The sequence below is a fragment of the Diceros bicornis genome, chromosome 11 (assembly GCF_020826845.1).
Source record: "Diceros bicornis minor isolate mBicDic1 chromosome 11, mDicBic1.mat.cur, whole genome shotgun sequence".
NCBI classification, from domain to species: Eukaryota; Metazoa; Chordata; class Mammalia; order Perissodactyla; family Rhinocerotidae; genus Diceros; species Diceros bicornis.
The window spans coordinates 2,901,767-2,916,286 of NC_080750.1; positions in this window are offsets into that span (position 1 = coordinate 2,901,767).

Here is a 14,520-nt window from a genome sequence, read left to right on the forward strand (position 1 = left end):
AAGTCTAATATTAGTTATTCTATTTGATTATGGGAAAATGAATAACTTTCAGGTTATGTTTAATGTATCAGTCTCAGGAGAGCAGTAGGTCTTATTGTTCTCTTATTTTGAGGCTGCTGGTCAAACCTCCTTTGAGGGCGAGATGAGGCATAGCAGCAGACACGCAACAGTTCACAGAGAATTCCATATGTTTTTGAGCTCCTTCAAGTCCATCTATTGACACCACAGGGTTCTAAGAACTCCTGCATAAGGACACAGAAAGAAAGCTAGATATCCTGGTTTCTTGTCACTGACTTCTTTAAATTGCTTTAAAATACAGTTTTAAGGTAAATTTGGGTAATAAGATAAACGGAAGCGTGGTGAATAGTGGTTCCTTTTTCTCCTCTCTCTCTCGTCATCTCTGTTTCTCTCCACAGCATAAATGAAGGTAGAGTGTTTCTAGTTACACTGTAACTCATTCTACACCAGGAAGGAGTACTATTGCTGGTCATGTTGGTAAAGAGGAGATTTTGCAGGCTCAGCTTTTCTTCCTTGGATCCTAAAAATAACCCCAATTACATAGCATAAGTCCATTTCCTTGGAATATTCCAATAATCTCAAAAATAAAAATGCTCAAGTCTCATAGATTTTAAACTTGGCTACACGCAGAGAGGTAAGCTGATGCAAGACTCTGGAGACTCTCACGAGGATGGTTTAGCTCCGATCACAGCTTCCGGATTCGCTAGAATGTATTTACTGAGTGCCTCCCATAATGCAGACCAGGGCACTGGAGGGGCAATTGGAGTACAGCACAGAATTCGGCTAAGACTCAACTAATTTATAGGACATAATTCATAAATGAATAGACATTATATATGCAGGAGATAGTGTAACATGATCAAGCAGAATGCTTAAAAAGAATGTTTCTAAATTCAGAAACCTCGGTGGGTGATAGCATTTATTGGCTGTATGGCTTTAGCAAATATTTTAATTTGGTCTGTTGAGTTGGCATAAAGACAGTATCTGATGCATAGAGTTGCTGTGAGAATTAAGTTTAGTAATGCATACAAAGTACAGAGAAAAGTGTGTGTCATATAAGTGCTCACTAAATGTTATTACAGCAACGTGCTGTGGGATGTGATGCAATGAAAAATGCAATATGAATTTGGAGAAGGAAAGGATCACCAGGGGTCAGCAGGGTCTGAGGGAGAGTTCACAAAGGAGGTAAGACTTCAGCTGTGGGGCTACTCAGTGGAGTGGGGAGTTATAAAGTTGGTGCACCATAAATTTAAAATCTAACGGAGGAGAGAGGATCAGCCCCAATACATATAAGCACAAGTGTCAGAAACATGGAAAGAATGCTCCAGTCTCTAGAGATACACATAGAAGTGCTAAAACACAGGCAAGTGAAAAGGATAAAGAGTGGGTGTGAGTTATTAAAATGATTGGAATGGAGCTAAGTATATTGCACTACTTATGGGACCAGATTGTTCCATTCATCCTTCCCAAATTAAATTTCACTTTTCTCGTAGGAATCTTTTGTGGTTAATGGTTCCAAAGGGAAGATTTGTCTTTTCTTTTATTTATTTCTGAGGAAAACACAACTTACACATGCAGAAAATGCACACACATACATACCCACACCCCAAAAATTAAGCACCAAAACGTGGTTTATGTGCCTGTTAAGACATTTATGCTTTTTGTCTATTTATTGAAAGAATTAAAAAAATAAAAGATTATGGAAGGAATTTTGGAAAAGGCTCACAAGTATGTGTTAATGGAAACAGAGCTATTTCAACAGAAAAATTTCAAGGATATTCTAAAGTAATGGCTTTGCAATTCTTTGCCTATATTTTTAATGGTCATGATGATATATCCTGGCTTTGTTAGTGCACTTTCTTTGATTAAGAACCCCCATTATTCTAATTAAAATAACACCATCTGGTTTTAATACCGTACAATAACTCTTCTACCTCTTAATCCCAGGGCTGAAGCCGCATTCACAGTCTGGACCATGCAGAGGTCATGCGGTATTAGTTCACTTGCTGCTACAGTTTATGGATTTGCTGGTGGAGAAGCTGAGAGGTAGTGGTGCTAAAAATAGAGGATCCAGAAGCAGGAACAAGATACTGGAGTTGTATGCATACACACCAGACCCTCCAATCAAAATGGAGACCCTCTCATTCTAGAGAGAAGGCCTTTTTGAAGAGATAGCATTTGATGGACCTCTATGAATCAAGGAAGGAAGCCGTGTGAAGTTCAGGTTGAGTGTGCATATGGAAACAACACTAGACAGGACTGAGGAAGGGTGAGTTTGATGGGAACAACCTTGGTGAGTTCAAGGAACAGAAAGAAAGTAAGCTTGGCTGGAGTGGAGTGACAGAAGGGAAGAGAGAGAGGAGACGAGGTTGAGAAGGTCAACAGAGGCCAGGTCACGTTGCGTTTAGAGGCCATTCTGAGGGTAATGGGAGACTGGAGTATTTGTAGCAGAGGAATGTGTGACTTTCATTTTTTTCCTAAATGTACGATAAGAATAAAACCGCAAGCTCAATAAAAAAAAAAGATAACTGATACTCAGAAACCACAAGGAGTGGTGGGAACTGGACAGAGTGAGAGTGGCACCCCTCTTGGCTCTGGTCAACGGTTGATGGCAGAGTGCAGGCTAGCATCTTCCTGTAGTTCAGCGTGTTTTGCTTTTTTGTTTTTCAGGAGAATCTAGAAATCCAGATTTTTATGTAAAAACTTTCAATTTTTTAAATCTTAACAAATAATACAAATTTTCCTAAAATTAGTATACAAGCCAGCACTCTGTAGACAACACTAAACATGTTTGGAAGCCAGATGAGGCCTTGGTAATGAGCGTCTTTATGATGTTACATCTTGACCATCATAGACTGTGAAGGAGAACAGTGAAGAGGAAAAGCAGATTACCATTTATATTTAGGTCAGGTGTCAGGCGGGGTCCTGGCAGGAAACAGAGACAGGTAATTGAGGAGAGATTGATGAAGGGACTTAGCATGAAGGGATTTACAGTGGTGTAGGCAGTGTTAGGTTAGCAAGGAGTGGTGTTGATGCACTCAGGGCTGGAATCAGCAGGAGTTCACACTGCTAGGTATGAAGGAGTCATTCCTGAAACCCAGAGAGGAGTTAGCAAAATGGTGTTCATCCCCACCTGTGGCCTTTGGTGCAGAAATAGAATCACTATCAGACTCTGCCATGTCAGGCAAGAGCCAAGAGCAGATAGACTCTGAGCCCTCATCTCACGGTCAGACCTTCCTCAGGAGTCTCCTTTCCGTCAAACCCAGCCAGTAGATGGAGATGGAGGGAGCCCACTAAAGCAGTTGATATCGGTTAATCTCCTGGGATGCAGGAGGGCAAAGGAAGACCATCCAGCACAGTCAAGTACATTTTTTAAAGTGATTTCAAATATATTACAACTTTATAATTATATAAATCGAACAAGCAATAAAGAACTTTCCAACTTAGAGCATTTTTATGGAAACCAGTTACAAACTAAAAGTTGTGGTGTTTTTTTAAAAAAACAGCAAATTATGGTCATTATACAGTCTTTTCTTACCTGACTCTCATTCTTCAAGTTGTTGCTTTTCTTCAAGGAAAGAAATGCTTCTTGAGAGTACCTTTCATATTCTGGTGACAATTACTCACCAAATCCAGGGATTTTAAGAAAACAAAATCTGAACTCCCAATCACCCTCACTTTCCTCTTTAAGGAGCCAAATGTAACGGATGGGTGGATGGATGGATGGTTGCCATCCGTGAAGCACTGTTTGTAATATAAGAAAGCACCATTCCTCCAGAAGCTGTTAAATTCTTTAGGTCATGTTAGGTAAAGAAATATAGTAATATTTTTAAAGAATACATAAAATAACTTGGCCCACAAGTAAAGCACAGGTGTAAAATCAAATCATATTGGTCATAGTTTGGGCAAATCTCCACCTCCACTTCCTCTGGCCCCCAACCCAGTGACATTGGCAAGTCATTTTGTTCAGTCAGTATTTCCGTTTCCCTGACAGAATGATTGGACAGTTAAAAATAATGTATGTAGTCAAAAAATGGTTTATGTATTTCCATCATGTTTAGTAACTCTGCATCTTATCTAAACAGACATAATACTTTGGTAATGGACATAGAACGAGTACAAGTTCAGTGGAATCTTAAACTGACTTCTTAAAAAATAGCAATATTTTCAAAGAAATGGTGATTAATTTTCTGTTCTGGGCTATGTTATCACACCAGAATGTGAGGTGGCATGAGATGGATATTCAGTTGCTACTTTAGTGTGTTAGTCATACCAAAGCTAATTCCAGCCACATTCTCCCCAAATCCTGCTTTGGAAAACTCCATGCCTGCTTTCTTTTCTTTTTTGTTTTGTTTTGTTTGTCTTGAAGCTGTCATTTTTATTTAATCTGTATCCTGTGACTGATTTTGTTTTCTTTATTTTTATTATTTAATTATTTTATTGAGGTCATAATGGTTTATAACATTGTGCAGTTTCAGGTATACATTATTATATTTTATATATCAGTTTCTGCATCATGCTCACCACCAATAGTCTAGTTTTTATCCATCACCATACATATGTGCCCCTTTACCCCTTTCTCCCTCTCCCCATCGCTTTCCCCTCCGGTAACCACTAATCTATTCTCTTTGTCCATGTGTTTGTTTATTTTCTACGTATGAGTGAAATCATGCAGCGTTTGTCTTTCTCTGCCTGGCTTATTTCACTTAACATAATACCCTCAAGGTCCATCCATGTTGTTGTAAATGGCACGATTTTGTCTTTTTTTATGACTGAGCAGTATTTCATTGTATATATATATACACCACATCTTCTTTATCCATTCATCAATTGAAGGGCACCCATCTTGGCTATTGTGGATAACACTGCAATGAACATAGGGATGCATAAATCTCTTTGAATTGTTGATTTCATGTTCTTTGGATAAATACCCAGTTGTGGGATAGCTGGATTGTATGTATGTCTATTTTAAATTTTTTGAGAAATCTCCATACTGTTTTCCATAGTGGTTGCACCAGTTTGCACCGTATGAGAGTTCCATTTTATCCACATCCTCTTCAACATTTGTTATTTTTTGTCTTGTTAATTATAGACATTCTGATGGGTGTCAGGTGATATCTCATTGTAGTTTTAATTTACATTTCCCTAAGAATTAGTGATGTTAAACATCTTTTCATGTGCCTGTTGGCCATCTGTGTATCTTCTTTGGAAAACTGTCTGTTCATATCCTCTGCCCATTTTTTTTATCAGATTGTTTGTTTTTTGCTGTTGAGTTGTATGGGTTCTTTATATATTTTGGACAGTAATCCCTTGTCAGATATATGATTTGAAAATATTTTCTCCCAGTTGTTAGGTTGTCTTTTCATTTTGTTCATGGTTTCCTTTGCCTTACAGAAGCTTTTTAGTCTGATGCAGTCCCATTTTTTATTTTTTCTTTTGTTTCCCTCGCCTAAGTAAACACGGTATTCAAAAAGATACTGCTAAGACCGATGTCAACGAGTGTACTGCCTATGTTTTCTTCCAGGAGTTTTATGGTTTCAGGTCTTATATTCAAGTCTTTAATCCATTTTAAGCTAATTTTTGTATATGGTGTAAGATAATGGTCTTTTGCAAGTGGCTGTCCAGTTTTCCCAACACCATTTATTGAGGAGACTTTCCTTTCTCCGTTGTATGTTCTTGGCTACTTTGTCAAAGATTGTCTTTCCATAGATGTGTGGTTTTATTTCTTGGCTTTCAATTCTGTTCCACTGACCTGTGTGTCTGTTTTTCTGCCAGTACCATGCCATTTTGATTACTATAGCTCTGTAGCATATTTTGAAGTCAGGGATTGTGATGCCTCCAGATTCAATGCAATCCCAATCAGAATCCCAATGACATTCTTCACAGAAATAGAACAAAGAATCCTAAAATTTATATGACAAAATACTCTGAATAGCCAAATCAATCCTGAGAAAAAAGAACAAACCTGCTTCTATTCTTGTTGTGAAAGTTTGAGCTTTTGAATTACCTTTCAGTTGTCCACATGTCAAATGACATAGTGTTTATTTGTAAGCTTTGTAAACTGTAGAAGTTTATACACCCATAAGCCGTTCTTGTTAACATTATCCAAAATAGTACCTGGGCAAATTTGTGCCCTGAAAGAAGTCATTGGGGAGGAATATCTGCAGGGGAGAGAATGATATATTGTCAGCCCTAATTCCAGCACTCTCTACTATGGTTTTGGGGAAAATAAGGAAACTGCTTTAGGAGCTACTAAGCAAATCTTGGAGTAAAGAAGTGACTATGAAAGATAGCCTTTAGCCTCAGCTCTGACATTAATGAACTCTGTGATAGTAGGCAGGCCACAGAATCCCCATAATCTGAAAAGGTGGAGTTATTCCCAATGGAGGCAGCATGAGCTAATGGATAGGAGTACAAACTCGGGCCTCCAAGAGTCAGGGTTTCAAATCCTGGCTCCATCCTCTAGGCTATAGAGAAGTTGTGTGAAGAACGACTTGAGATGAGAGGGAGACACCACTAAGCCAGCACCTGGTGAACATTGGAGAGAGACAAGGGTTACAAGCCTGTTATAAGGAATAAAATGTAGTGACACATGTGATGGCATTCTGGAGTAAAATACAAAGTGCTGTGTAACTGTTGTCTGAATCCTATAAAAGAGCAAGCCTTAGGAGCAATCTTTGCCAACTGACGGTGAGATAAGATCTGGATTCTCAGTAAGATGCCTGAAGAATCAGAGAATGCTGGACTAGCACAATATTCTATTTGGATGTCCCTAAATCATTGGTTTTTCTGTGAAGCTCCCACCCCTAACAGTCAGTTTTCACCCAATCAATCCTTTCCTTTGACTTATTTCAAGGCTATGAAAACAAAAGTTTTTCCTAAAGGAAAGTTCACTCATCTCCTGCCCCCTGAGCATGGTCTTGAATTGTCTCTGCTTGTCCCTTTCTTCCAGGGGGCCAGTGTCTTCAGCCTGTCCCACTCTTAACACTGATAAGTTTTTCCTGGAATTGTTTTTCCCTGTTAAACAGCAGATACTCATTCTCTTCTGTAATCTTAAAACAGTGTTTTGAACAAGTTCACACTCATTAAAGAAATAAATCCTAACTGCTGTCAAGTTATCTTGACCACTTTTATTTTAAGGAAAGTTTGGCACAGCATCCCCACATTTCTCCACAGATAACATTGATTTGTAACAGTTCCAAACTGAAGCCCAGAGTTATTGGGGAGTTTACTCCCCAAAGAGAATTCTGAGTCCCTTGAAACATGTAGAAAAGAGTTTTTCTGTGTATTCATTTCAGGCATCATAAAAGACAGCATCATTATATTTGGATCTTGCAAAATTATAAGGCATGGACGTGTGTTAAAAAGCTTTCAAGTTACTGTGAAATTTCCATAGACATGGCTCAGTTTTACTGTTACCTAAATAAGCTTTAAGGATAGCATACGATTGGGCACAGAATAAATGGCTATTGGAACAAATGAGAATACAGCTGTAAGGAGCAAGAGGCAAGGTAGGAAAAGAAATGGAAGATGAAATGATCTCAATTTCAAAGTCTGCCTGAAAAGCTTAAGTAGGACTTAGAATATTTTACACGTACTCGCTGATCTGATGTTCTCCATCTGTTACCAGGCCCTGGAGACTGACTGGCCATTAAACACAGAATGATGACTGGTGTAGCAGGTGCAGTGAAGTGGGAAGGTGTGGAGCAAATAAAACAAGTCCATGGCATCTATAAGAACTGTTGACTCCAGGAAATTTTAAAAGGTTGCACACGGTGGTATTCATGACGTATGTGTGAGAGGTATGATGGCAAATGTATTTCTCATGAAAGTACTTCAATTACTTGCCTATTGCTATTTCTTTAGCATTCCCAGGTCCTACACTATACAATTACTTAAGACTCAAAGAGAACTAGGACTTGCTTTGACAAATTACCCTTTAATGCAATTCATTGGCCCAATGTCAATGGGAGTGCTGCCTGAGCCACACTTTTTGCTAAAATAATTTTCTAACCCTACTGCTGTGAGTCGACTGTTCTCTTCCCGTAAGTTTTCCTTGACACCCCTTGACATCTGTATCAAATTGAAGCTTCTTATTAGCACCTGTTAGGATTTCCAACATTCTACTTGATGCATTTCTTTCTTACACTCTCACAGGAACCTCTGCTCAATCTCTGCACTCGGGCCCCTATTTATTCTCCTTTCTCTATCTTCCTGCCCCATCCCCCCAAATTCTTCCATTTGTCCAACTGTTTCCCTTAGCACATCCAACAAGTTCTCTCTTTTTGTAGTTGCAATCCTTCCTTCATAGAATTTTTACGTAAGTTCTCAAGTGGTGAGACACTTACAAAGGGCGATTTTCTAAAGAATTCTCAGTATTCTACCGAGGGCAATTCGTTCTTTACACAAGGGAACAGTACAGGTAGGAGACATTTTTAACCTTTCTTTTCTTATCAACAGTTTCTTTTTCTGTGTTCCTGATCCTCATGCTGGGCTGGAGAGATTCCACTCTTTTTCTTACAATCTGCCTCCAGTCCAACAGCAAATCCAGTTGGCTCTACCTCCAGCCTACCCTGAATCCATCGATTTCTCATGACTTCCACCTTCCCTCGCTAGTCTAAGTCACAGGGGTTCTTGCCTGGATGCCCTACAGCCTCCTCTCCACACAGCTGCCTGGTGAGCACATCAGCTCATGCTACTCGCATGCTCAGATGCTCTCGCCAGCTCCATGTCTCTTTCAAAATAAAGTGCTTATGACAGTCAATTAATGTTCTTCACCATCTGACCCAACTCCTTCTCTGACCTCATCCTCTGCCTCTCCCCCTTCCCTATGCCACCCCCACCTCCCCCTCAGCTCCTTCCCATTGTTAAACGTTTACATTTGCTCTTCCTCTTCCTGTGCCACTGTTTCTCCAAAACTTTCCATTGCTAACCTTTCACTTCACTCAGATTTCTGCTCATATTTTCCTCCTCTAAGAGATCTTCTCACACAATCTCTTCCTTCACCCTGCTTCAATTTTCTTCATAGTGCTCCTCTCTGTCTCCCATAGTATTTATTGAATTGTTACTTAATTATATTCTGCCTCACAGCTATTGCCCTAAAAATAACTGGAATGTAAAGACAATGAGAGGATGAACTTTATTGGTTTGTTTCTCTGCTTCTACCCACCGTGCCTACACAGCTGCCTAGGACATAGAAGGTGCTCTCAGCGAGTATGTGTTGAGTGAAGGAAGGTGAGTTGGGAGTGTCTTCTGTGCCCCTGGGCACCATTTGCTAAAATAATTTTCAGAAAGATCAATAGCAATTTTATTTTAGGAATCTGTTGATGCACTTCTGCAACTAGAACCAACACAGGAGTGAGGGAGTAATTCCACAGCATGAACCAGTGGAAGCAGCCGCTGTGTCACCCTTAAAAAAAGCCAGATTGCAACATATTGTGGAGACCATATCTCCAAACCAAACCTATTCTCATTTAAGCACTGGTGATGCTTTGAATATGCTAGGTGCATAAGAAAGAAGCCCCAATGAGGCTAATACCATAGCCAATTTCTAAACCTGACTAGTTTTACGTGAAGGCAGTAATGCCTCAAATACTACTCACTCTCTAAAATGATGGAATTTTACATAGATGGAGCACACAGGTGGATTCTCCTGCCACCCTACCATATGGTAAAAAAGAGTGCCATATCTAACGTCTTGGTGGGACATTTTTCCCAAGTAAGTGTAAGTACATAGGTCATGGGTTCCAGACAACTGATTTGGATTGGTTATTTTTAGCAAAGCAAAACCAAAAATTTTCTCCATCTATCTTCCTGCACTCAGATTCCCAGCATCTCTGGTATGGTTTTTGACCACACCATGTCCTAGATGTGTTAACAGCACATTGTCTGAGATATCTGCTCTAAGAGCTAGAGATGGGCTTGTTTTCTAAATGTGGTGACATCTTTAGCTTAATCTTGTGTGTCTTAAAAATTCATTGCACTTTATTAAAAATGGAGTCTCTCATTCCAGTGAGACACTGTGCCGGCCGTAGCTACTGAAGGAGATGCGCTTCTCCCAGGCATCAAGAACCCCCTGGCTGAGACAGAGCAGAAAATGAAACAAGGGAGGGAAACTTCAGGCATTAACTTGAGGATTTTGAATTTCAATTTCTTTGGACTCCTCATTCTAAAGAGGAAGATAATAAATACAGACTTTGATTTCTTTGGACTTCAACTTATTTTGACTTTAATATGCAAAAGGATTTAAATTTTCTACTTTAATTTCTCCTAGGGTTTTTTTTTTTTTTTTTTTGTGAGGAGATCAGGCCCTGTGCTAACATCTGCCAATTCTCCTCTTATTTTTTGCTGAGGAAGACTGGCCCTGGGCTAACATCCGTGCTCCTCTTCCTTCACTTTATATGGGACGCCACCACAGCATGGCTTGCCAAGCAGTGCGTCCGTGCGCGCCTGGGATCCTAACCGGCGAACCCTGGGCCGCCGCAGTGGAGAGTGCGCACTTAACCGCTTGCGCCACCGGGCCGGCCCCATATCTCCTAGGGATTTTTTAATGGAGAAGATTTATATTCAAAAGTAGGGCATCTTTTATACTGTTGAAAATTTATGATTGAAGTGCTTTTATACATTTTATTATCAGGTACCCAGTGTGTCATTTAACCTCACTGCACAACCTCTGAGAGACTGTGTTGGATAATATGATGGATATAATTTGGGATTGTAAAAAGAAAAAGGAGTTATTTACCAGTCCTGAGTGTAATGTGGAGTTGATTGAATTAATGAACTATTTTCATCCATTTTGCAATCTTCTGGAGATAAAATCTAAATTGCCAGCCTTTGGTCCTGAGAGGACTCAGTGGTTGGCATTGGAGGATGACCTCCTTAGGCGCTGCTCTAGGAGACGGCTGTCAGATTTTGGTTAAAACCCATATCTTCACCATAGACAAATGGTTATGTACAATGGGTTAAGAATATAAAGATCTGGGGAATGACATGGGGAGGTTCTTTGTTTCTAATTCTTAATGTTAGTTTAATGAGGAGTGTATAATAATCTTTGTCTTACTCCATTCCTCACTCACTTCTCTCATGAGGTATGAATTACCCAGTTTTGGAGAATTCAATTGAGATTCTTGAATGAGAAGTGCATAGTTCTGTCCATTCCCTGCCCTTCTTCTTTGGCGCTAGCCGCCGGAAGAAAGTGTGTCATTCCTGTTCCGCCCATCCGCGTTGTACAGTCCACAGGGCAGCTCCCACAGGTGGGACTGGTGCTGGCTGGTGGTGCTGGGAATGGGCACAGAGTCTGTCTCTTCCTGGTGTCCTCCTGTCCACAGACACACACTCCATTCTCCAGTATTAACTCTGTCAGCCATATGGTCATCTGTCATCGGAATGGCCTGAATTTGGGGGAGGAGAAAAGTACAATTGATTGGGTCCCCTCTCAAATCCTAATGCTACGAGAGTGTATTTTGTTTCTTGGCTAAAAGGGAAGTTAGGACAATTTGTCACTTCTCAGAGCATCTCACTGAACTCAGCGGAAAAGAAAAATATCACCCATATGATTGTTATAGTCTGAAAACACTCTGTAGCTAGGAAATATAACTGTTCTCAATTTGAGGAAGTGGATAACTATTTAAGAATATACTTAAGTGACTGATTAGAATAATGTGGGAATTATTTCAGCAGTGGGGGTATCTTCAACTCTGACCTCTAGCTATCAGACTTTTTTAGCTTCCTTAAGCTGCCATAGCTATGATTAGCCCATTCCACAGAATGGGTCACAGAATGTTGATTTTCCACATTTCCAGCCCATTAACATCGTTAACACAAATGGACTCTTACAACCCCTCCTGGTGTCATAATTGGTGAGTGCTATTTGTCAAACACTCCTGACACCTCTGGGTTCAGGAAGCAGAGGAAAGACCTTCCCAGGGAGTGGATTTGAGTTCACTCAGGCCAGGTAACTCCGTCTGTAGCCATACAGGGATAAAGATATTTTACAGCTTCTTTGTGCCAGCAGGAATGAAGCAATATCCTAAGCATGTTGGCATATCTATTTTGGAAAATTTTAACCTGGAGAGAAGATTATGGGAAATATTCTAGGTGGATTTGAATTTTGTGGAGAGCCCTTGTTCCAAGATGTTCCAGAAGGCAAAGTCAGAATAAATGGGTGGAAAACACAAGCTGGAATACTTTAGTTTAATGCAAAAATAACTTTCTATCAATTACAGCTGTGCTGCCGTGAAATAGGCTGCCTGCAGTAATGGTAAGCTGCCTTGGATCATCTCGTGGTAGTGTCGTCCAAAGGATTCCTGCTCAGACTTCAAAATCAGACCAAGTCCAGTTGAGCTCAGAATCCATGATTCAATGCAAGTTTTTCCCATAAGCAAAACACAAGGAAATTTGAATTCAATTTTTGGAGGAGAAAAATTTAATATATTTTATCTTATTATACATTTCCCCTAAATTACCAAGTCAATAGCTGCAAATATATTCTGCTACAAAGCTTTCTGTAAGAAATATCTCTATAAGAAAATACATCTCATTAACATTTCCTGTAAATAAATTAGTTCAAATAATAATTTTTGAAGGGATGTACATAAGGGAAATAATGCAGAAACCAGATTGTAAATGTAATTGCAATATAGGAAATGTTTGACTGAAATGTTCCATTTTCACATTGCCAAGCTTATAGAAACCTGTTTGGACAGACTTTGGTTCTTGGATAGATTAGCTTGTAATTTTTGTTTTAGCAGACATGTGGGGAAAATGTAAATCTTAATCGTCTTAGTGAATGTGTGTGGGAAGCTGAAATTCTTAATAGACATGCAGGCTCAGGTCCAGTTTCTACTGGGAGAACTTGAATTTGAGACTGCAGATGGGATTTATGTAAAAGAAAACTAAGGATTGACTCTCAGAATATAAAAGAAAAGGTCAAAAGTAACAACTATAAGATAACTTTTTTTGCTTTATGCTCTAGACATAACATTTAGAACTGAGTAATGTAAAAAAGTAATAAAATGGTTTCAAAGAATTTAGAACCTGTGGTTTCTATAGATTAGTGATATGTAGATTTTACAAGTTATTCCATTTATATTTTTTAATCTCAGTGGCTGCAGAAAACAGAAACTATAACTTTGGCAATAAAACAGCTGTTGCAGAGAGAGGTTTGTGCAGAAAAATCCGATGGTGCTGTTGGCCAGTTGGAAGCTTACCAAGGGCAATGGAACCTCACTATACCACCTCCTTGGGAGGTCATTCCATGAGACCTCGTCACACTAAGATTATCTTAGGACCTCAAAAATATAAAATAAATATTTTGAGGTCGAATGACCTCACACTGAACTCCTCTGCATAGTAAATATTTTGATGGCTAATCCCATGGAAAGTTTCCATTTAGGTTGTGCAGCCGCAAGCTTCAACTACGCAAAGTCAGTTTGTGCTTCAGACCTATGATCTACATATTGCCCAAACCTGGATGCTTGACAAAGTTTCCTCCATTTCGTTGCTGTGCTTCAGTGCAGGACAGATGCAGCTCAAGCTCTGTGGCCAGCTTTCCCTACTGTACGGCCGAGTGTGCAAAGAATACATGTGTTTACCAGCCTAAATCTATCAAAACATAGGGAATGCCAAAGCTTTAAAAAATAATGATGGCTCTATTAGCTTTGTTTCCCACATATTTTGGATATCTTAAAAATATTTGCAACCTGTGAAAATTCTGCTCTGTGCTATTCACAATTAACTGGTATAGTTTGGAAAATAAAATATGTTCAGGTTGGGAATCGCATACAATCAAGAGAGATGCAACGTTATTCCTTTAGAATCTGATGGACTGTTTTTGTCTTATACCAGTTCTTACTCATTATAGGTGAAATCAAAATTTTGAAAACTGTAAATAAGCAGTTTGAGGAAAAACAAGCTTGTTTTTCTCAAAAGGCCTTGAGAAAAGCCCTGCAACTATTTTGAAAATATTTGGAAAATACTGACTCCTTTTTTTCTTGTCTCCCAAGGCCTTTGAGCAGTAGACGCAGTGTTCCAAGTTAAAAGGTGGTTCTGTGTTGCCAATTAACTACACTCCATGCTTTCATTTCCTACTGAACGACTCTTCTCACGTTTTAGAGCCAAGATATACTGGGAGTATTTTGTTAAACTGTAACTTTGAATGGAAATATGACTTTTAGGTTATTTTTACAGGCAATCACCAATCTGAAGGAAACCGATCCTCCAGCACAACCTAAACTCTTGGAAAGTCACACGTGTCTGTCAGTAATTTTCACGGTGTGCTTTTTCTTCAGTAACAGCATTTTCACAAATGTGTACATTATTTACATAAACAAGCTGCATCATGGAAACACACTGGCTGTACTATGTTTGTCACCCTTTCTCATCCGCTCAGGTCTCTGTCTTTCTCTCCTTCTGTGATCTATATTCTCATCACATTCCTTATTTTAGCCATTCTTCTGAGATCCAAATCCTCTTTTCCACCATGTGATAATGCATTAAATACAC